Source organism: Nipponia nippon, unplaced genomic scaffold (assembly GCF_047370975.1).
Source record: "Nipponia nippon isolate SJK-2023a ecotype South Korea unplaced genomic scaffold, ASM4737097v1 scaffold_28, whole genome shotgun sequence".
NCBI classification, from domain to species: domain Eukaryota; kingdom Metazoa; phylum Chordata; class Aves; order Pelecaniformes; family Threskiornithidae; genus Nipponia; species Nipponia nippon.
In genome coordinates this window covers 6652783-6676410 of record NW_028262345.1, presented here as the reverse complement: position 1 = coordinate 6676410, position 23628 = coordinate 6652783, and the positions used below count along the sequence as shown (strand labels likewise).

Below are 23628 nucleotides of genomic sequence, written 5' to 3'. Positions count from 1 at the left end.
AAAGGTGGTAATGCCATGCCTGTTCATCTCCTTTGCAGCAGGTTTTCCTTTCCCATGAAACATCTAGACTTAAAGACGACAAGCTAAAGCGCTTTCCACCCATGAATCAAGCCTTCATAACTCTTTTCGAGAGAGGACCAAAATAGATCATCACCTCTGGCTTTACAAAGAATAAGCTAATGCCGAGAGTAAGGACAGTCTTTGCAATCTGTTTGTACAGCACCTGGCACAACGACAACCAGCCCACAGATGTGATGGAAGGTGTTTGTAGAAACTCCTGAAAATTGCGAGAAGTCAGTTGCATCCTACAGGACTCGGAGGCCTCTTGCCCCCAGATCCGAGTCTGGCAAATACAGTCCTCGCTGCTACTTCCACTCCGGAAAAAAATACTGCTTTCCCAAGGACTTCAGATGGCAGGACATGCTGATGATGGTAAGGGTACGGATACGATTTTTAGAGCACATTAGCGAGAAGATTTCATTTCTTCCTTCCTGAAGAAGAACTTAAGACCCTTGCTATAGCCCCTATTTTGCGATTCATTATTTGTAATTGATGCTTTATTTCTGCTTATTGAGCCTTCCTGTTCCTGCTTTTCTTCCCTGTGATTCACAGCTCGCTGAAGCCCATGTGGCGCTCCGCACCCCCTGAACAGGTTGTAATTAAGAAGCTAGTGAATTCTGCCTGCGCTGTATTTGGCGCTTGCCTGCTTGCTCCCACTACGGTCATGATACTGTTTATCTTCCTGATTGAAGAGTAAACTAATTACGGTAGGTCTAACCAGCTTGTTAAATCCTGCTGAAATAAAAGGGAAAACAGGAAAAAAAAGCCACTGCCTCTGTGGTGAAAATCTCCAGTGAAAACACGACTTCCTGCAGAGTCAAGAATGTACAATACCCACCACAAGTCCTTGTGACACCAACGAATGTCTTCACGCAGCGCTGTAATTAAATAGAGACTTGCACAAGCTACCGTGATGTTATATATACTTATTTCTTTCTTTTTAACAGAAGCAGCACCAATTTAGCTGTAAGGGGCCAGACTCCAGGGAGCGACGCTTATGCTATACATCATACAAACATGTGATAGGAAAAGATGGCCTTTGGATGAGAGCTTGTATTTTTTTCTGACTTGCTTTTCAGATTAGTTGCGGTTTTTCTTCTTCTCACTTATCCCAGTCTACCCTTAAGAATTCAAGCTTTTGCCTAGACTGAAGCTAGGAGAATCAGACATGGGAAAGAAAGGGTGCAGAAAGACACAGACAGAAAAGAAAATGTTCTTAAATTTCTCCGTCTCTCTTCTCTTCTAGACAGAAGCAGACTGGGAAGGATTTGGAGGAGGAGGGGATGAAAACCAGATAAGTACGTAGCCAAGAGCAGTCATGCTGGTACTTCTGGCATCACAACAGCTGTCTGTGTTTACTTTTTGGCACTACTCATTCGCATCTGGTCCATAGCAGCACAGGTTCAAGATGGGGATTGAAAGCCACTGCTCTCACTGGGACACCATTTGTCTACCTGAGCTGTAAACGTTGAGGGAAACAAATTGTACGAGTCAAACATAAGCATCAACCTGTATGAGTTCGGTTGGCAGCAATAAACAGTTGTGTAGGATCTACAAACTCACAATCTCTCTGCATGGAGAAAATAAACAGAAGCTGTCAGACCACTATGACACTGCAGACAATTTGTATGATAAGTACGATGTTTTTAATGCTGTATTTTATGCAGAAGTTAGTATGCCTCAAGGAAGTAATTACGGACTTCACTTGGCTAAGCACACCTAACGTAAGAATTCACACCAGTGGGAGTATTTCAGCTATCCATCTCTATCACTGGGTCTTGCATAAAAGGTTTTGGTGAAGACACTGCATGGCGCTGGCAGTGCAGCCAAAACCAGCACAGGAGCTCATGCCAAGGTTAAGTAACTGGTCGCAGGGAGTGCTTTTCCTTCTGCATTTCACTTGACTTTTATGCTGGAGAACTTCGTTATTTCCTTTAGGAATATTTATGTTTATGTTGCACTTACTGCTGCACTGTTTCCTCAAGCTACCCCCTGAAACGTTTGGTATTTATGCAAGAACTAATCCAATAGATGCACGAGAGCCTCAGCCAGGCTTAGTCAGCACAACAGTAATACCTCAGCTTAGGCTGCCACACAATTGGGGTTCATGGATAGTTCTCACCGAGATTTTCTTTATACAGAAAAGAAGAAAAAGGGAAAAAAAAAAGAAAAAATCCTTCCTACCACTAAGATAGAAAACTATGTATCTCCAACAAACCGAAATTTCATTTTAATGGCATTTTGGATCCTTGGCATGAACCACAGGCCTTGGTCTACTCAGTTTTGAACCCACACAGAACAGAAAGATAATCCCTGCCCTGAAGTCTTCAGCTTATACAGTAACCAGAATCTCCAAAGCTACTAAGTTCGACTGATGTTTAATTCTTCTTGCTGTGTGATCCAACTCAATGCCACCATGACTGATGGAAAATTAGGTGCTCAAATGACTCCCCCACCCCAACACGACAGAATAAATTCTATTCCAAGGTGAAACAACAGGACACACACCAGCTTGTTTTTAGCGTGCCTGGCCCCAGCCTGTCAGGATAAAGGGCCAGCTACCATGAGGTTCTCCCTTACAGCAGTTTATTTCTGAGCCTATGGACTACAAAACAACCCCAGCAACCACCGCCAGCAAGCACTGTTCACACCATTCAAAAGAAATAAACCAGAACTGATCTGTCCATCTCGGGGGCATTTGAGCGAGTCCTATAGTTTCAGGTCAGGCCTGACAGATTAATGGATATGCTTTCTTCTGCGCAGCTAGCAAAAAAAAAAAAAAAAAAAAAAAAAGAGAAAACCAGTTGCACTTGTTAAATTAGCTCACTCTTTAATCAAAGCTTCTTTTAATCATTAAAACTGCTCCCCCAACTCCCGTCTTTCTGATGATACCAGACTGTCTGCTTCATAAATAGCTTTTGACTCATAAATAACAACTTTCTTCACCAAAGAAAGAGTGATGATGGTGGACTAAATATAATTAAGGCATAATGAATAATTAACAGACCTAGAAATGCATTTAAAGAGACTTAAGAAGCAACCCAAAACCCAGGCCTTTTAAATGAGGAAAACATTCTGCAGTCCCAAGCTGCCATGCTGGGCCCGTGAAAAAAAGTGGGATAATGAAAACAAGCGAGCACATTTAACCAAGCTTAGCAGTGCTTCCCTGCTGCATGCAATCAACTGTATCCATAGCTTTGATGAGACTGTAAAGATTACATCACTTAAACCTCAGCTGCAGGATTTTATGCCAGGCTTACTGACGGGAAGCAAGCAAACAGCACAGAGGCTTTGTGCTTGCTCTACGTTAGAAGCCATCACTCCTGGTTTTATCCAAGCCACTACAGAGATATTAACACACTGCTAGGGGAGCTTGTAACACGGAACAGGAATACAACACGTTGTACATTAGCAGCAAGTTTTACAAAAGTAAAGCAAAACAGAAGCCACAAATACACAGAAAGCTGATTAAAATAGGCTCTACAGGGTGATTGTGGAATTCAGCTGCTATCACTTCACTGGAGAGTCTCCTCAACGTAGAATAGATGGGGTAAATCAGCCTCTCAGGCCCACTGCCCTGTCTGAGGCACGAGAGATTCGTCAGCTCTAACCGCGAGAAGCCCAAGAGGGCAGGGGTCTGCATGTCTCCTGCCTAACCCAGAGGTCAGTGGCGAGAGGTGGCTACGAAACCATGACTCTTCAGCAACGTGCTGGTTTCCCGCTCCAGCAAGCCCTGTGCCCACGCCACAAGCCTTCTGCTCCCTCCCTGCCATCACTTCATGCACACCCATTTCAGCAGCATCTTCCTTGCTTTACCTTCTCCCCAGCAAGCCCCAGAGGGGCTGGGCTGCCCGGCCCCGTGGGAATGGCTGCCTTTAGCCCCTCGTGGGCCAGTGTCATGTGCCTAGCTCATCCTGGGGCTGGGGACGGATGCTGCATCACCTTTTCACCTGGAGCCTGTCCCACAGAGAGAGGTGGGACGGGGACTGTCCTAAGGTACGACAGATTCCTGTCCACAGCGAGTCACACTATAAATAAACAGACCCCAGGCTCTGAGCGAGCAGAGGACAGGGAGCTGTATAAATCTGTACCTGTGATCTCAGTATAGGCGGAGGACAGAGGATCCAGGCACTGTCCAGATCCTTTTCCTGTGGGACATACTGCATGTAACATGGACAGCAGCACAAGACTTAATCGAGGCACGGGCAGGGTCTGATTCCTCACTGGCGGACAACACCCTCACAAACCTGGCATACACAGATGTCCTGTTCAACGTGAAGTGCTGCACTGTTTCTTTCTGCTCATAAACAGAGCAGACTTCAGCATCACTGGAACAAAATCAGAGGCTGACATTGTGGGCTTTTAATAGCAACTACTGCACGGGGTGGGGGGAAATCAGCAGAAGACAGCTGTCCTCACAGAGATCTCTGCTTCCTATCCGTGTTCATCTGTGGTTTAACCGCTACATAAACCCCTTTCAATTGCATGCAGACCCGATGTAAAGGGCTACAAACCTCACTTGGGAGAAAACCGGGTCATAACTTCAGGCTTTGTAACCACATCGAATATTTCATAATAACTATTGTTAATATATTATTTGATAATGCAGCCATGAAGCGGATTTTCTTTTCAGACCATGGGAAAAAGCAAGAAAACACAAAGTTAACATTAGCAAGAAATCTAATCTTGTCTCCAAATAATAAATGGCAACACAGGAGCAAACAGCAACCAAGAAAATCGCTGTGCAGATCTCGTGAGCATGAGCTCAAAGAGCTCTGTCAAGCCATAAGCTGCAAAATGCAGAAGGCTACAGAGGAAAACCCAGGAGCTGAAAATATGGTGGAATGAGACAAGTTACGAGTTGAGAGCTTGTCTGTGGGAAGAAATGGACAGTCAGTGCTAGTCTAAACAAATATGCCTGTACATCTTTCAGAATACGTCCCTCTCTTTGGGACAGCTTTAGTCAAAAATCAAAGCGACTTTGATCAGGCATAATTCTTCTAGCTTACTAGAGAAAAAACAGCAAGATTGCAAAGCAGCTGCTATGGTTCCTTGAAAGAGACTTGCAGTGTAATGGCATGAGAACGACTTCGCCCACAGCAGGGGACAGCCAATGCCTGGTCTGAAGCCGACATAAATAGGGTGTTACGTGCTCTGGCTAGTAAGCTAAAAACATACTTATGTGCCCGTGTCTGGTCTGGATTAAATCCAGTGCATGAGATGATTCAATGACGCATGGAGTCGGTATTAAAGAGCTGAACTACTGCTTCTACCTCCCTATGGCTGTGGGCTGGGTTCACCAGCAGGGAATAGTACAGATAATGATTCAGAATGAAAGGGTTTGACCCAAAACAAAACTGGCGAGTTTGGAAATAGGCTACAGAATCTAAATCTAATGAGTAGGCTGGCTAAAAGCAGAGACATCAGGAAAAATGTTTATGCCTTTGCAGCACTGTACACCCACTTTGCACTCTGTTTTGCTATAAATGACACTACAAGTGCAGAACAACAGGGAATCAGCTTCTACAATATGTATGAAGGCTGGAGTCTAGATGCAAAAGTCACACCAAATTAACCTAGGGATGTAGATTTATGACTGAATTATTGTGGCTTGGCAGTTTACTGTGCTGTGGTAAGTGAGTTTGTGCGTGTTCTCAGCTGGTGACAGATGTACAGTGAAATGCTCTAGGTTACATTCCTTCATTACATTTACATTAACGTGCCTACCTTGCACTTGCTAGGAGCTAAGATCATGCAAAAAGCGATTTACTGTGGCTCAGTTAATGCATGGCAACCTGTTTAGACAGGGAGATATGCCTGCGTGTCTGAGCCCACCTATCAAAGGAAATATTCAGGTCCGTGTGGCAGTTCTCAGGGCATCTTGTAAGAAACACATCTGATTGCCTTTTTGATAAACATGCTCAGTAAATTACTTCAGAGATGAAACCAGAATCACTCAAGAAGATTACAGCGAGTGAAATACTAGGAACCGGAACATGATTCAGAGACATCCGTGAAAGGGAAAATGCTAGTCAATTCTGCCTTCTTCTTAATTAAAAAAAGCAAAGGGAAGTTTTCCATGAAGCAGACTAATTTTGAGACACTCCTCTTTGCCCAGCCAGTCTGACAAAGAAAGGCTGTCTGAACAAAGCAAGGTGCTTGGAAACAGGTATTTAAAACCAAAAGCCTTGGAGTAATGCTGTCACCCTGAGGTAACAAGCACTGCACTTCCAAAGCGGCGCCAGCAGTGGGGTAAGGCACCCCCATTCACAGGGGGTTCATCCCGGCACGTCCCCGTGCCAGAGGTGAGAGCAGAGGCCTTAGGATGTGTATTTGCTGCCTGCAAGAGAAGGAGCTGACTGTATGTGCACAAGCATGCTGGACCGCTTAATTCATAAGCGGAAAAGATATTTTTGCAATAAGACTTGCTCTCCAGCTGTCTTTTTGCTCTAACTACATGTTCCCCAAAAGTAGAAAATCCATGCTTATGTTTTAGGCATAATAAAGCGGATTTGAAATTTTCACCTCTGTCTACACACACAGTTAGGACAAGCCATGGCGCAGAAGGGAGACAGCTCCGTGTTTGTACGGCACCCAGGGTAATGCAGTCCGTGCTGCAGCATGGTGAGCAGTGGTACAAAGGCTTTTACTTGTTTCTTTCAGGATCTGTGTAGAAAACATTGTAGGTTTTCTCCCCTTTTTGTTTGGCTTTTAGAAGATTAACAGTGGAAGAAACTGACAGCCTTGGTCTGAGCAAAACCAAGCAAAACCCAGTCCCTCTGGTTATTTAGACCTTCTGGGGAAATCCCTCCTCTTTTGATCATTCCTCAAAGCAGAAAGTCTTCAAGTAAACTCCAATAGGGAAGTTTTCACCTTCCAGGGAGCTGCCAGTCAGTGCCTGGAAAAGCAGTGTTGCACTGACAGAGCCCGTCAGAGCCCTGGTCTGTCTGGACTCCAGACCTCTGTCTGCAGACAGAAACCTCTGCTCTGTCTGACAGATGCAGTAAGCAAAGCGAGAAATCACTAAGGAAAAGAAAAGGAGCTGTGGGTCCCAAACGAAGGGATGGAGAACTCAGCCCCTACTGATGGTGTAGGCACAGTCCCACCCCGAGAGCTCAGCCCAGAGAATCCCAGCAGGAGACCCGAGAGCACAGCTCAAGCGCTTACAGGAAGGGTTTGCGCATACCGAGAAAAGGCGGGCAGAACGAACACACGAAAGAGCCTCACCTGAGGGACAGCTGGCCAGCACAGGGATGAATTTTAGACGCGACTGACGATTAGTGAAGACAAAGCACTCTTGACTTCTGCGATCAGAAGTGGGAGAATGCATTCTCCTCTTCACAGCATGCAAAAAAGAGTGGGCACAGCCTCCTAGGCAAATAGTCCGAAATTGCCCATAACCTCATCTAATCCACTTGCCTGAACCACCTGCATGCTCCATGCTTTCTGCACATCACCCAGCACCTTCCAGACACCCGTGTTCCTGACCTCATTCACTAATTCCTTCCAAAAGCTGCCTTAACCCACTGTGACACCCTTCCCCACACACTGTTTTAAACCTTTTAATCTCTGCTGAAAACCAAAGACGTGGATCTTTCAGCATGGACAGTGTGAAGAGGAGATGAGCTGAAATAACGTGCAACAAAACCACTCATTTGGGAGTCATTTCCCTTCTCAAGTCCTCTGTCAGCTTTAGGACCAAAACATCCCTAGTAAAATTTGAGTAGAAAAGACAAAGCTACCTAAAGAAGCAGATTTCTTCCTGAAATCAGAGTGCAGCTCCAGTTCCCAAGGAACTAATCCTTGCTATTTAGCCCATGCTGCTCATGCTGATACATGTGGAGCACAGCTCATTTGACAGCAAGGTTCAAGCAGCAAACCTGGCAATCTTAAGCATCTGTTTTGTTTGCCTGGTTTCAGGCTGTATTTTCTCCCAGCCTAGATCAATACTGCATAAAAAAGGCAATTTATCAATTATGCCTAGCTGCCATGGCCCATGAAACCCAGTTGGAACTGAAGGAATTAATTATTGCAGTTACCCTGGTCTTTGCTGATGGGCTGCAAGAGTCAACACTCCAGCACGTGCACCCACCCACAGGACAGGCGCAGAGTAGGATTGTGAGAACCAGCACCCACAGTCATGAATTGTAGCAAGCATCAGTCACTCCATCACCTCTGGGTGCTCAGAGCAAGTATCTGGCAGCTGAATACCAGCGCTGAAAGCGGAGCTGCAGCAGGAGTGTCGAGGACTCGGTTAAACTCGGCCATGGACAGTTCAAGTCTCATCGTGGTGGTGATCATCCTCCAGGCATCAGAGAGGGGGTTGGACATGAAGCGAGAGCACAGTTTGATGGGGCCAGAACTGTTTCTCCCTGCTATGTGGTTCACTTGAGCGTTTGGCTGTAGAGGAAGGGGACAGACAATAACTAACACCACCACCCCATCACAGTCTTGCTGTGTTCCTGTCCCCAGACTGTCAGTCTCTCCTCTGGGAGCCAAGACCAGCCTTACCCACATGCACTAAAGCTCATCGCAATACACTAATGTCTTCAAAAACCAACAGCTTTTGGAAAGATGTGGGTTGTGACTAAGTGTATTTATCAGTGACTAATTATGATGTATGTATATTGTTACTGCTCTGTTGTGAACTGTAGTGATAATCCAGGAGCTTGATGGTGACTTGCAAATATTTGTAGAGCTGTTGACCCATGTAAAATAAGTGCCTCTAACTTTGGCTGTGAATGGTCTTCCTCCTGCCCCAAACCACGGTCATCATAATAAGATATTCCAGAGGAAAAGGCAACTTAAATTCCTGCTCTTTGCTCTTAATGCATTGTCTTTCTGTGTCAGGGCAGAAATTGTTCAGAGAAAGAATAGCACTGTATGCCACAGAGGCAGAAAGCAAGGACATGCAGCCATCACCCCAGCTTCTGCAGACCTCAAGGGTGCCTTAAGATAAACCTGGCTGTACTTCAAGACCTCCTCCAGCCAGAAAGAAACGAAGAACGCGAAAGAGAGGATGCCTAAGAAATTTGTCTGACAGACCCTGCTTGATTCGGGCATCAGTGTCTTTGGAAATGTTTTAAAGGTCTAACTGAAGCCTTTTGATTTAATACAAAAAATCTGGGTGACTTGCTGTTAAATGAGCCGATCTTATAGCCGCTACTCACTTTAAAATCCTGGAAACCAGCGTACTCAGCTTCCTCATCCGATTCCCTCTTCCCTTGGGTAATGGCATTCTCTGGATCAAACCTCACTTCAAATTGGTGTCAGATGCGTGCTTTGCCTTCCCATCGCCGTTGAACCGCAAGTCCACGGGCTTTCTGTAGAAGGGATGCTTGGTTGAGCCAGCTGAGCCACAGAGGACGCAACGTATTTTCCACTTGAATACCACTGTGTATCTGGATACGGGGCACAAGCTAAGCGCCGTGCTAACGTACTGCATCCCTTCCTTCCTCACTGTCCCGTCTGGGCCCTAACATGCAAACGAGGAGATGCAGTAGTAAGCGCCACAGAGCTGTTCTCAAGGTAAATGCAGTGCGTGCCACGCTAGGCAGCTACAGTACGCAGCAGACTCTCAAGGGCAGCAAGGGGTCACATGCAACCTTCGTTTGGCAAACTGATCGTGCTAGGCAAAAAGGCCAAATAGGGGAGGGAATGTCAACTTCTGTTAGCATGCACAGCCAGTCGCTTCTAAATTAATAAAAGCTCCCTTGCTCAGATGCAAAGGCTAAAGCGGTTTCCTCTGTTGCTGCTGTATGGATATGTTTATCCAATTAGGTTTGTGAAACGCCCATTTCACCCTGTCCTTCAGCAGCGTGAAGCGTCCCGACCTCCTGAACATCTTGCTAACATGAAAATGACCTTGGAAACACCTCTTTTCCAAGAACCTCACCAGATTTTGGATGAGTTCCACCTTTCCTCTGTTTTCATCTGTTTGTTTATTTGATGGTGGTGGTTGTTGTTTTTCTCCCTGTTACTCTTCAAAAGCGTCTCAGTGGGTTCGTGTCCTGTGACATTTTCCTGCATTCACTGGAGTCTCCAGGGATAAGCCATAAACAGAACATAACTGTGTTCAGTCAAAAGGAGCAACATCTTGGCCAGCAAATAGACCTACTCCTCTCTCCTGGGAGAAATCATGCTGGGCGTTAGACAACAACTATTTCTTCAAAATAAAGGCGGGTCAGTCTCAGCAAAACCTTTTGGCACACTGGAGTCTTTTCCAAAAAGACAAGTTAATTCCCTGAACTCCTTATAAGGATGTTTTTTTTCCTGCTTGGAGCAGGCAGAAAAGTTTGTCCAAAGAATAGCAGTAAAATCTTCACGGTGATAAGAAGAACACTCCTCTGCCTTACTAAGAAATAAGCTTGCGCTGAAGAGCAGTAAAAGTGCCATGGAATGAGTCCAGATATGCCCCAAACTTAAATTCTGTCAAAGCTAAATTCTGTCAGTATCCATAATGTTTCTCTTTAGAAAAAGTAATGGCCCTGTACCACAGGATTAACAGCAGCGAACAAAGGCTCATTTTATCCTTTATTGCAGCTAATTACCGTACCTCTATCGTTGACCCTGGCCTAATCTTCCTTTCTATAATTGCTCCAGATGGAGACAGAATCTTTGTGATGAAAATGTGATATTTTCTGACTAGTAAGGTGGTTTGGGGGTGTGTGTGTGTGTGTGTGTGTGTGTGTGTTTGTTTTTAATTCAGAAGCACAGTTACTACATATCTCTAGGATGGAGAGTTAAGTCATGTTCTCTGGGGGCTGGCTGAGCTTTCTGTCCATTGGATGATTTTGGTCTTTTATCTTCTGGATTTTTCATTTTTCAAGCTTTTTTTTTTTTTTTTTTTTAACAGAAACAAAGCACTTACTCATTAAATAAATGGTAGTTCATTATAGCTGCATGCTAGGTGATTCACAAATTGCCTCTGTTAACTGAATTATACTCATGCAACTCGGTATACCACAAAGGGGTATTTGTATTCTAGAGATATTGCAGGCAACAGAGCAAAAAAGCTTGAGAATATTTATTCCAGGAGCTCACACGTCCCCCTTAATAAGTGGCATTAGACAGAAGGAAGTTGTAGGAAAATCAGAGTTAAGCTCTTCACACTGATCCCTTGTGGAAATTGGTTAACTTAAGCTAAGCATAAATATAGGCTAATTCATTAAACGGTTGCCCATTTGCAGGTTTGGGACCCAGAACCCCAGTCTGGTAACTCACGTCCATGAATTCCAACTCCATTGGGTAAATCCGAGAGACTCACTCAAAGAAAAGCTACTGTGTCAGGTCCTTGCAAAAGCAGAGCAATTTGTTAAAGACAGCAGTACTTAGTGACTCATAAAAGCATCAGCAGCCTTTCCTGCTAACCAAACAGAACACAGATTTTCAACACAGATACAATGAGCAACTGCCTCTCTACATCATTATATGATTAATTCTATTCTCGTAGGATTTTATTCTATCTGTAAGTCATCTCTGCAAGAGAGTTTGGCCCATGATCCAGGGCTCAGTAACATAAAAATGATAATGTTTTGTGTACTTCCAGTTAGGACTGACTTATTTGTAGCTGCAACTGTTTACACCCTTATTTAAACTACAGCAATGAAGATATAGATTAAGCTTTAGGTCACTTTTTTTTTTTTAAACAGTAACAATAGTGCAGTGGAATGAAGCTGCTTCTATGGTTCTGAACCCCTGAGGTAGCCTACATTGCTCATTATAGTAGGGAGCTAAATCTCTCCTCCTGGGCCTCATCTGGGTACAAAAGACTTTTCCAAAAGCCAGAGAGGGTGTGAGGAGCAGAGGACTAAGTTGCCAAAGCAAGAGTCTGAACTATGATATTTCCTTGCCAGATTGCCTCCATGCGGTTGAACGGAGGCCTCTCTGGGGCTGTAACAATGCAAAGTATTGTCAAGCTTTAAAAACAATCATTGTTGGGTTGTGCTTTGGGTTTTTTCTTTTTCCCAAAATGAGAAAGAGGGGTTATAACTAGGCTGGTAGCAAATTGCAGAAGAGAGGGGTTTCATGCTGTGCTCTAAGACAGAATAAAGGAAAGTAGCAGCTGATGAAAGGATCAGATGATGCTGAACTTGCTGGGGATGAAATGCCTGGTAGGAAAAAACAGCAAGGGCTCCTCGATACCCAGTCAGGCACTTTTTTCCATTCCTCTAATGGAAGTTAGCTCACACCTGCATGTGGTGATAGAACTGGGTGGAGGGCTGCTTTTCGAAATGATACATGGTTTGACTTCAAAGGAAGAGGACAAAAATACTTCCTAAAGCTGGGGAGTAGCACAGGTAAGTGCTGGATAGTCTGGAAAGAGCACAGCCAGAGCAGGATTAATTATGTCAGGCCATGACAAGCCTGCGAAGGGAGTAAGGCACATCTTACACTGACATCTGATACGGTACAGATCCTACAACCACCTCCTTGTAATAAAAAGAAACACATAGAATTCACTATTTCTTCTTACATTAAAATCACCCCCTCCTACATTCACATCATTGCTGTCAGAAACATCTTGATTCTCCACACCTAAGGGGCCATGGAAAAAACCAAGCATTTCTGCTAAAAATAGACTTTTTTCCAAGCTGTATTTATTCGGATCTATTTTCCTCCAAAACATAGGATTAATTTTAATTGACTTGCATATCTGCATAATTCCAGTACTGCCAAACAAACAAATCTTAGTCCCTGGGAAGCAGGAGCTTTCCCCCTTTAGAGTTCCCACTGCTGAGAAAAGGCCACTTCGAGAAACAAACACTGGGAACGCACCCAGAAGAAAATAGCGACTTCCAAAGGTTTCTGTTCTGAAAATACACTGCTTTAGAAAACTTTAAGCAAAACAGTAGAACTGCCTATAGAGTTGAACGCTGCTTAACCTGAAGCTGTCCACGTAGAAGCACAAGGCAGCATCACACACACACACAGAGTCTTTGAAGATCCATTTATGCAATGAAGTATGTCAAGCAATTTAGAGACAGCAGGGAACGAAAAGGTCAAGGTTCAGACAAATTTGAATCAGCTGAAACATCTGAAGTCTTACACCAGGGTGGAGACAGGACAAAAAAATTAAGGAGCCTGAGTTTTAATGAAGGTAATTTTTAAAAACAGGAAGAGAGCAACCGACACAATAGAGAAGGAAAGCAGTGTGCATTTACAAGCAGACACGGGGGATCCCAAGCAGGAGGTGCAATTTGAATGATGCTGTGCCATAACCGTATAATCTCATAACCAGATTGATACCGATAGAAGAGATCATTCTGCATATGACGGGGCATGCAGGTAATACCAGGGATGGATTTGTACTGAGGAAGAACTACAACTCTCCGATTTCTTCCCAGAGCGTAACATCCACCTGCCTACGTTGAATGAACGCGGATATCTGTTATTGGGGGAAAGATTTTTCTTTCCCTCACCCTCTCCCACTCTGGACCATCCTCCTCCCAGGCTATGCAGTAAAACTGAGTGACCTGAAGGGCAAGAAACACCGAAATCCTTTCATTCTTCTGTCTTTTGTTATGAACGACTTCGGAAATGAAACACAAGATGATGATGGGATGTTGGGAAGACAGTTTCCTAGGGCTGGACCTCAGTCAAAAAGCTAGCAAACCATGAAATCCTAGAGATATCATTCTAGCTGTTGCAAAGTGCCAACTGTGAGGCTTGATTCTGGTGCTGAACTTCCCAGGGCCGCAGTGAATACCGAACTATGCACTTTTCTTTCAGGCTAAAAGAAAGGAGCAACTGATACGGCTGTAAATAAAAGGCACAGCCAAAGGAAATACCTTCTTCATATGAGCAGTTTCTCCTCCTAGCAGGAACAATTGATCTTCACTTCTCCCATATTTTTACTGTGTTGTCTATTTAGACCAGAGTTGCCTCAGGGCAAGAAGCACTGGTACTTGCCGTGCAGGTGCCCAGCGCTGTTCAGCGAGCAGCGCAACAGGACTTCAGCATCTGCTCTCCACCGTGGAGGCTAATCCCTCACAAGTATCAATAACAAAAATAGTAAGAGAAAGTCGAGAGGCCAGCAGAAGATGAACAGACATCTGCTGCAGTGAGCTCTATTGGGAATTTTTTTCCCCCCAGAAAAAACTGTGTTTCTCTGTATTCAAGACTGTGCTTTTTCTTTTAATGCTATTTCCCAAAGAGCCATTTTGATCAGTGAATTAGGAGGGATAAATTGCAGACCTGCTGGAGAACCATAAATCACGTACTTGTGAGTGATGGCAGTCCTTAGGTTGGCGAACAATCTCTCATGGGAATTTTTTTTCCCCAGTTTTGGAGAGGGGATGAGATAATAGCAATGATTTTCCAGTCCTTTCCTCTAACCCTGTTCCAAGGAGGACCATGAGACTTGTCTCTTGGTGCATGCTAGTCAAACTAAAATTAACTCTCCTCAAGCCAGATACTTTCTACAGCTCTCTTCAGGGAAAAAATTCAAATATTGCAAGGATGCAGAATCAGCGAGAGACAAGTCTGTTCCGGTGATCCCTCTTCATAAGTGATATGCCACTTCCTTTTTCCCCCAGAATAAGCCTTATGACCAATCCTGCTGTCCCACAAGATTCATAGCTACCCTGTGGCACTTGTGTCAAAGACCTCAGACGCCAGTTCTGGCCAGCCAGAAGAAATTCCAGTTGTGATATTTGCTTTCATTTCAGATCAGAAAAGTGCCAGAGCACTGCCAATTTACATTGAGTGTTATTTTGAATCAAACAGGATTGCAAGAAAAATATTTGATGTTCGATCAATGCAAAACATAAATGCAAAATGAAAGATTTCATTTCAAAACATTTTACTGTAGAGTTCCCCGCAGAAGACCTAACCCTTTTACTGAAGTTTACTAAAATGTCCACAAAGTATTTTGATCACAAAAACCCCATCTTTTCTGCAAACCAATTTTTCATCAGAAGTTTTCTTGCTCCGTGCTACGCATGACAAATCCCCACTTGCTCACTTTCTGTTAGTTAGGTTGTAAATTTCTCAAGTGAAAAATTGTTTATAGTCAGATACAGCACTAAGAAAGCAGACGACACTTAAGAAATCAATAACAGTCCCAGCTTTCACCCTGCTGGCGAGAACGTGAGATGTGGCAAGACTATTCCTTCCTTCTGGTGACACACTTACTCTTTACTGAATTTATTTGTGTGGTGTTTGTCGAGAACCGTATGTGTTAAAAGTCACACCCTGGCCGCTTTGCCATGGATGTCTTGGGCAGAAGCAGTGGAAATCGAATGCAGACAGCTGGTTTGGTAGGCCCAAATTACATGACACAATTAACAGAGCATGGGGTGGCTTCAAGAAGAGCTCACAGGAATCGGAACAGTGGTGCCTTCAACCCAATGCAAAGGGCAGTAGTAAAGCAATGTGAAAAAACATAAGTATCATACTAGTTGTCTATTTTTTTTAAAAGCTAGTAAAAGTTGCTGTGAGTTAGTCTCCTAGCCAGATCCATATAGAAATATCTATGTCAGTAGCAAGGATTTCATTAACTAAAGGCATCTGAAATTGCCCAAGAACCCAGTCATGTCTAGAACCGATTCTCCATCATCTTCTGCCATGCATAGTGCTGAGTAAAGGAAAACCACCATGAAATCAAATCAGTAATGAGTTACGCCAATTACACATGCATGTCTATAAGTCTGCAAGATGCCAGAGATTCAGTCTGTCTAGCTTTAATTTGGTTTTCAGTTTCAAAAGTACAAATCACAGAAAGCCCAGGTTTCAGCTATGTTAAAACCTTTTTATACCACGCACAGAACTAATGTAAGCTTATCGTTGCTCCTTTGCACTGTAAGATGTTTCATTTCCAGAAGGATTTGAGCAACAAAGAAAGTTTTGAAGAGCAATTATTTGAAACTATCCCCGTGGTTCACGCTGGCTGGAACCGCTACATGACACAGAGATGTTCAGGGTAGCACTCCCGAGTCATCCCATCGGGAGGCAAGGAGTACACACTCCGTAGAATTCCCTGACATGAAATGCCTGTTACAGAAGGAAGCTGCTCAGGGTTGTGTTTCACAGCAAAATACAAGCTAAGTATTTAGCAAATTCTCTATTCATTTGCCCATGGACTTTGCACAGAGGCTTACTGGGTAATCCAGGGCTGTTCAGCAGTAGACACAGCGTCTCCCTTCCTTTTTTCACATTTCACCCAAACTGGAGGGCTGTAGCACTACATTGTTCTGCCAGCTAGAGCCCTGGATCCAAGTGCTTCTAAGCACTAGGCTGCTTGGAATTTGTCCTCTGGATCAACCGTGACTGGTAGGGAAAAACAACAGCTCAGTCGTAAAAGATTCACCCAGCCCACCCACTTCATACCCAAGTCAAACTGAAACTCTAATGAACTAGCCTCAAGTATCAGCCCCAGAGAGCCAGAGACAGATGTTGCTTTGGAGTCAGGTCTGTTACGAAAAATAACGACATCATGGGGAGCCCTGCCGTTTGAGATCATTGACAGATGTGTGCTGCACAGCACTGTTTGCCAATGGCACTTTTCAGACTGAGAAGAGAAACTTCTGATCCAAGACCACAGGTCCAAAGAGAGCCAGAGTAAATTTGGCCTACATAGGGCTGACGCAAAGTAAGACATGGCACTTTCTTTCTGCTTCCCATCTATAGGAGAAATAACACCGCAGAAAATTAGACATGCAACAAGGAGACTAACGTAAAATTTTATGTTATTTGCGCATGTAAACTTAAGAGTGCTGAGAATCCACTACTGAAGGCGCTGTACAAATGCCCCAAACGTGGGCAAGCGAGGACCCTCAGCACGTATGGCTGCCTTTCATCCTGAGCTTGGGGTACTGCAGGCAACGCTCAGAGCTATCGCCGCAGTTCAAGGCTACAAGCAGTGCTTTCAGTCTACTCAAAACTCACCAGAGAGACATTGCTAATGATAACGAGAGAAGAAACATCTTGTGCTGGAGAAGCGCTTACACGTCCATTCCCAAAGTCAGTGGTAAAGCGAGGAACGTTACTCTGCTCACCCAAGCAGCTTTGGATACCTTAAAGACAGGATTTCTGTGAGGCCTAAGGGTCAACAATTTTGGTCTTTTTAAGAGTCTAAACAGCGCACTCAAGAAACGAGCTGCTTAGAAGATTTACGTCCTGTTACTGCTCCCTTCAAAAGACACTGCTGACATGTGCTGCCTTGGCTGTCAGCGTTGGCAGTTCTTGGTTAAGAACACGATATAATCATCAGTATATTTATCAGCAGGGACAAAAGACTAAAATGTATTTGAACAAGGGAAAAAGGGGGGGATGGAGACCTACAATTAATTTTAGAAATAACAAGCTGCAAGTTGCACAGTCACAAAGCGGAGGCTGGAATGCAGTTTTCCAGAGTTTGTAAAGACTCCTTTAATTTCTATAGAAACTGAGCAGCAAACAGGTAATTTTCTCTGCAAATTGCTTCTATCACCTCTGTAATGCTCTGCAAGGGGAATGTATTTCCCTTGTGTGTTCTTAATCCCCTGTTATTTTCAATATAAATTTAATTAAGCTCTTCTAAAAAACATTGTATGACATATGAGCTGAGTTTTGTTTCTGTCAGAATGATGACAGAAGTGAGCTGCTGAATTATGTGGCAATTGGATTTCTTTTTTTCTGTGTAAATATTTCAAATGATATTAAGCAGTGGAGATATTCACTTTCCCCAGCTGGATCGATACAGCTAAAGTTAAGAGAAAGAGCTGTACAGAAAAGCTCCGAGTGTTTGAAGTACGCCTTCCAGCCAGTCCTTTCCTCCTTTGGACGATGCCCGCAGCAGCCATTTTGCGGAACATCTCGAGAACAGATTCTCTCTGTGCAAGTCAGGTAAATGCAAGCAGCTCTAGGATCAAAGCTTCAAACACAGCAATCTGCACAGCAGAAACGAACCCAGAAGAATATCCTGCTCTTTGTTGTGAAATTGGCATTTAAGGATCCTCCCTAGATTAGAGCACAGCTGAACACCGCTTCCCTGCGATAGCTTTTTCTTTCTGTGTTGGCCCTCATTGCAAGATATTATTATTCCAGGGAGGACTCTTCCAAGTGTCCTCTTTGTTTTACTTGGGACTGGTTACCAAGCAACACATGCTGTACTATCGATGTTCCAACAGAACATAACTTGAATGGGACACTTCTTGTTTTGGTTTTCTCTTTGCAGATTTTAAAAAGGGAAGATTTATTCTAGGCTAATTCCCTGTTTCTAACATCCTGCTCATTTCATACAGGTAGTTGACACTATTGGATAAAATTTATCAAATTGCAAGATTACCAGCGTCCTGAGTTACACAAATTATGTCTGAAGACAGATATTATTATAATTACCGCTTATGTTACCACGCAGAGGTCCTCAAAACAGGATCTAGGCTGTCCTGTGTGAAAAACAAATGCATGCTCCCCCCCCAGTTTTCTACTTTACCCAAGTGGCAGTTGTGAACATCTGCCTTTGTTCCTGTCTGACAAGCAGCTGGTGGAGTCACTGATACAGCAAAGCCAGAAGTTTTGCAAAAGCTCAGCACTCACAGCTGAATCCAGATTTCTGAAGACCTGTACAACCTGCTTTCTATATTTCAGCTGCAGGATTTTTAGAGCTGGACATAAACACCAAGAATAAAACCCAAACCATCCTTACTGAATAATTAAACCTTTAATGCCTGTCGTTGCTCAGCATTTATGAGGCATTCTGGTATCCTAAACCTTTCAACTTCACTTCCCGACAAGAGGGGGAAGCAAGAAGAGATCACGTGACATTAGTGACGTCAAGGTTGACTATGTGAAAAATGTACTGATACTTAAAAAAAATTAAAATTCCTTCATTGCCCATATCACATTAGCACGTTCCCCAACTGCTTTTCTATTACTCCCCTCGTCTATTGCAAATACCATCACATGTAGGAATACACAGAGATCAGCAAAGAAGCGCGTACATATGGATAAGGCATGGGAAAGTGAACCATGCTGCTTTTAATTCTCATGTCTCTACACCTCGGTGAAAGCAACAATTGTGATCAATGCAAGACAAGCCGGGAAACTTGCACTGGGCACAGCAGGCAGAAGTCAGCCCTTCATGACTCACTTCCCCCCCATCTGCTACCTGGAGATTAAAGGGAGGAAAATGAACACCAGAGGTTCCTGTCACAAATTTGAGCCCTTGAGAGCACGCATTAAAAAAAAAAAAGCCAAACCCAAAAAAAACCCCAACAAAACCAAAACCAGCAAAACCACACACCACAAGAAAACAACAACAACAACAAAAAAACCAAACCCAAAATCCCTCCCTGGACTTACTTCAGCTACCACTGAGGTTTTGGCTTGTTATTTGTGCTGTTGGATATTTTTTTTTCTTTTTAAGACATTACTAGTACAAGGAGACCAGTATTCCTGCTGCCAGTCACACCCATCATCTCGCAGAATTTCAAGCATCACTGCTAAGAAAAACATCTTCAAAGTGATATTGGAGTAAAAAATGTCACACCAAGGGAGAGCTATCTGTCTATGCCTCATACTTCTTTAATGTTATGCCTTTGACAGCTTAACAACAGCTAAACAGCTTAGGTCTCAGCAAGAGATTTCCAGGCTGCTTGAGCATGAGAAGTATGACATTTTAATTAGAGGCGAAGCTTCCGATTTGCTGCAAACACCCCTCTGTTTGAGGCTAAGCATGAGGAGCGCTGTTTCTACAGCACGTGGCATCATCAGTAGCTGCACGGGTTTGAGCCCCGCTCTTCCCGCTGGAGCCCTCATGGGCCAGGGCACCTCACGAGAACGTCCGAACGTGAGGTGTCGAAGGACACCCTTATGGGAGCAAAGTTTAACTGTTTCCATCACAAGTGTTACTATGAAGGAATCCTCCCTCAGAATGTGTGTGGGGGTGTCAGCCAGACATCCATTCCCAATTTTGCCATTGTTGATGGCGCGTAATGCAGTTTGCCTTCGACACGCCACAGAATCCAGGAAGGTAACTATCACATCAGCAAGATGTGTGCAAAGGTATTATGTTTTTCTTTGTCCTGTGACACAAGCCCACCAGAAATAGAAGATACTAGCCACAGTCCTGCTATCTGCATGATATAAGTAATAAAACCATCTTGAATGTGAAGCTCATATCAAGGCAGTGAGAAGCACAGAGAGCAGACAGAACAAGAATTGTATCATTTCAGAGCTCAACGATTGTGACTGCTTTCAGTGCATTAACTTGCAGGCTTTCCCTGATTAACGAGAAATGGCTAACCCCACCCAGGCATCTCTGTGTGTCAAAGGTCCATCGGAGGAGGGTAGCATTCTGAGAGTCACTTGGGATTTAGTCTTCCATTAGCCGCCTTCTCTCAATTCCTTGGGCACTGACTTAATGCGAAAGATGTCATTATCCTTCCTCTCTTCCACTTCAACTGATAAGTAAGAAAAAGCACTAGCAGCAGAACAGCCTCTTTCAAAACACTGCCTGCGTCCATGCCCTGGACTGAAGACAGGGCACATTTAGCAGCCAACACTGGGAAACAGCTCTGGATTTCAGAGCTAGGCTTCAAAGCTAAACAGATGGCTTTAGCTCTTTGGCAGGGAAATACTATAATGACTAAAAAAAGAATGGGGAGCATATTGAGCAAGCGATGCTCCCACATCATCTGAAGGGCATTTCTGCAGATGCTCTCTCTGTGCACAGTGCTCCATTCTTACAGAAGCGAACATCATCCACAAACAAGAACTAAACTGTGAGTTGTCTGAAATAATCCAACTTATGCATATGCAATCTTTATATTACACAAGGTGTCCCTTGGGGAGATACCACTGGGGAAAGAAAGGAAGGAAACTAAGGAGAGATTAGCACAGGTGAGGGGAAGTTCACTCCGTATTGTGTGATGGGTACAAGCTACACAGTTCTTTCGTCTCAATTATAGCAACCTCTAATCCCACTCTGTATGTCCCCTTTCCTCCTCCATCCCTTTGAAAACTTGCATCCTAAGCTGACTGTGGAAGGTAGACAACGTGAGCAAGTAGGCCAAAACTATTTCCATTCTTGAGGAATTTCTAAATACCTCAAGCTTGTTTTTGTTGCAAGAAAAGGTACATTTTTAAGCTCCCTGCAAAACAAATCCTTGCCAGCATTTCAATTCATAACCTGCACAGCTCCTTGCTTCACCAATGGCAAATGCTAGAAAGGAATCATTGGAATATAGCCCATTTTTAAATAATAGCTAAAGGTTTTGCTTCAGTGTCAAAGCATCATGAAAAACACAGAGTTCAAATATATTATACATTAATATTTTAAGTTAATGTAGAAATGAAAATGAAATCAGTAGAGGTTGGGCTTTTTAACCTTCTCAAGATTTGGCTGTTATCAGGGAGCACTTAATGAATCACTTCAGCTTTTTCCATAAGTAACATCATCCACTTCCACACAGAAAATGGTTCGATCGAAAACAGCATCAGCAATGTCCCTTCATAATGTAATAAAGTTAGTCTCTTGTATGCAGCCAGCAGAAAAACCTTTCTGTCAATACAGAAAATCTGGGAGGTTTCCTTCAAGATCGGAAGGTAGATAATTGCAGGGCCACGTTGCGCAGGTACTAATTGTATTCCCACTGTGCAAGGCAGGGTACTGGATGCCCCATTCAAGCAGGAGGCAAGCCTGGAAGGCAAAGACTTCTATGCCTTGCAATAGGAGGGGAGAGTAAACTGAGCAGCTTCCTGCCTTTGTGGTTCAGGAAAGCACCTTGCTCCCACATCTGCGGTTCTCCAGTCGCAGCTGATCCACTCTCTCCCACAGAGGAGCAGCCCATAGCCTGCCCTTGGGGATGCAGGCTGCCCCCTGTCTCTACCCAGTTTATAATAATGACCTCGTGACATGTTCAACTGGTCAAATGTCAAAAGCAAGTAAATGCATGGGAAGCGACTAAGATTTTTAATAGCAGGCACTGTCATCACCATTATCCCTCCTGATCTTTTATTTAGTGTAGTCCAGAGAGCTGCAGTGGGTTAAAGCTAATCTAAGGAAAAGCATGCTGCATTAAACAATGAAATATAGTTATGACTCACACATGACAATATAGCTGAGTTCTCATAAAGCATTTTAAACCTGACGTTCTGCTCTGCCCTGATCCAACAACTGCCAGCTTTTCCTGGACAATAAGTATTTCTCAGACACAGCAAGCCTAGAGGAAGCCACTGAACAGAGCCTCCCTCTACCACAGCAATTCTAGTTGCTGGCCAGAGCTGAAGAGGAACTCCCTTTCGCACGCCATTCACTCTCGTTTGTACGAGGCGAAGAACCTGTACAACATTTCTGAACGGCTAAAGCACTAAAGACAACACTGGAACACCAGCAGAGCAAACAAGAACAATTACTGATGTTCAGCTAGAGGAGACAGTCTCCAGCACAGTTATATTTCTTTTCAGCCCAAGCACAGCCACTGGAGCTTTAACAGCTGTCTGTTCAGACCTAGTAAAGCTATTTGTCTGCAGCCCACCATTCTCTCACTGTAGGAAGCAAATTACATGTTTGCATTATTGCTTTGGCTTGCTTGCTGGGACCTGAAGTGCGCTGCATGCACAAATAGACTTCTATTTCTCCGTCTATAGAGGATAAAAAGCAACAGTTGCTAAAGTAATGATTCCCAGTTAATGATGTCCATTGGGAAAGATGCATCTTCTGCCCTGCAGAGCTGTGGATTGCTTGCTTACGTTGCAGCATCTTTCTAGCTAAGGTGATGAAAGAAAGTCGTTGTTCCAGGCACATTTTGGAAGTGCTTAGCAAATTATGGTAGGATTGTCACAAGCTGCACAAGAGCACTGCTTGCTACGACAAGCGAATCAAATCCATGAAGACAATACATTCTCTAAAGAGGTAATCAAGATCTAGAACATCCTCCTGATAGAATTATTTCCCAGCAGAGACATGACATAAACCTTGACCTGAAAATAGCCAGCTCTCTTTTGTATCAACTATTAAGTGACAACCTCTTCTTTGGGGCTAGAAAGTCTCCTTTGCTATCCAGCCAGCACACCAAGTGACCCACACTCTTACCTAACTTACTGCTGAGGAACTTCCCTGATTCTTCACCTCTAAAAACAACTCCAACAAATAGGACCAGACATAAAAATAGGATGCATTTTTCATAAAGCCCATTCTACTCATCCACAGAAACATACACAGAAGCATATTTTCAGCAGAAAAGATTGAATCTAGACAATTGAATTCAATACCTTAAGCAGTGCTTCCCAGAAGACCCCCACCTCCTCAAAGACCACACAAAGGCTCTTAGAGACTAGCCTTTTAAGCTAATACCTACAGCTGACTGTTATAAGCCCCACCTGTCCATTTCCACAGAGTAAGTACCTGCTACCTTTCCCAGCTGCTCAGAGCTCTTAAAAAAAAAAAAAAAAAAAAAAAAAAGCTATGAGAATTTGGGGTAACCCAAATTAGATACTGCTTTTCTAAGTAGGAACTCTTTCAACCAGTCTATGAAACTCCCACAGCAGCATTTTGTAGTTGAGACTGGAGGTTATTGGTAACCCTCGTGGCAGGGAACAGGATTGAGAACTGCACCCCATTTTTGGCTTATCCCTAGAGCCATC

The 23628-nt window shown here is 43.8% G+C and overlaps 1 long non-coding RNA gene across 1 annotated transcript; it reads right to left on the bottom strand.

Annotated features, from left to right (window-relative positions):
* Positions 1-7417: 7417 nt before the first annotated feature.
* LOC148055005 (uncharacterized) lies at positions 7418-23275 on the bottom strand. The gene is made up of 3 exons (XR_015706096.1): positions 23257-23275; positions 9231-9383; positions 7418-8460 (listed from the first exon to the last, which is right to left on the bottom strand). It is a non-coding gene; the product is annotated as an uncharacterized LOC148055005 (long non-coding RNA).
* Positions 23276-23628: the final 353 nt, after the last annotated feature.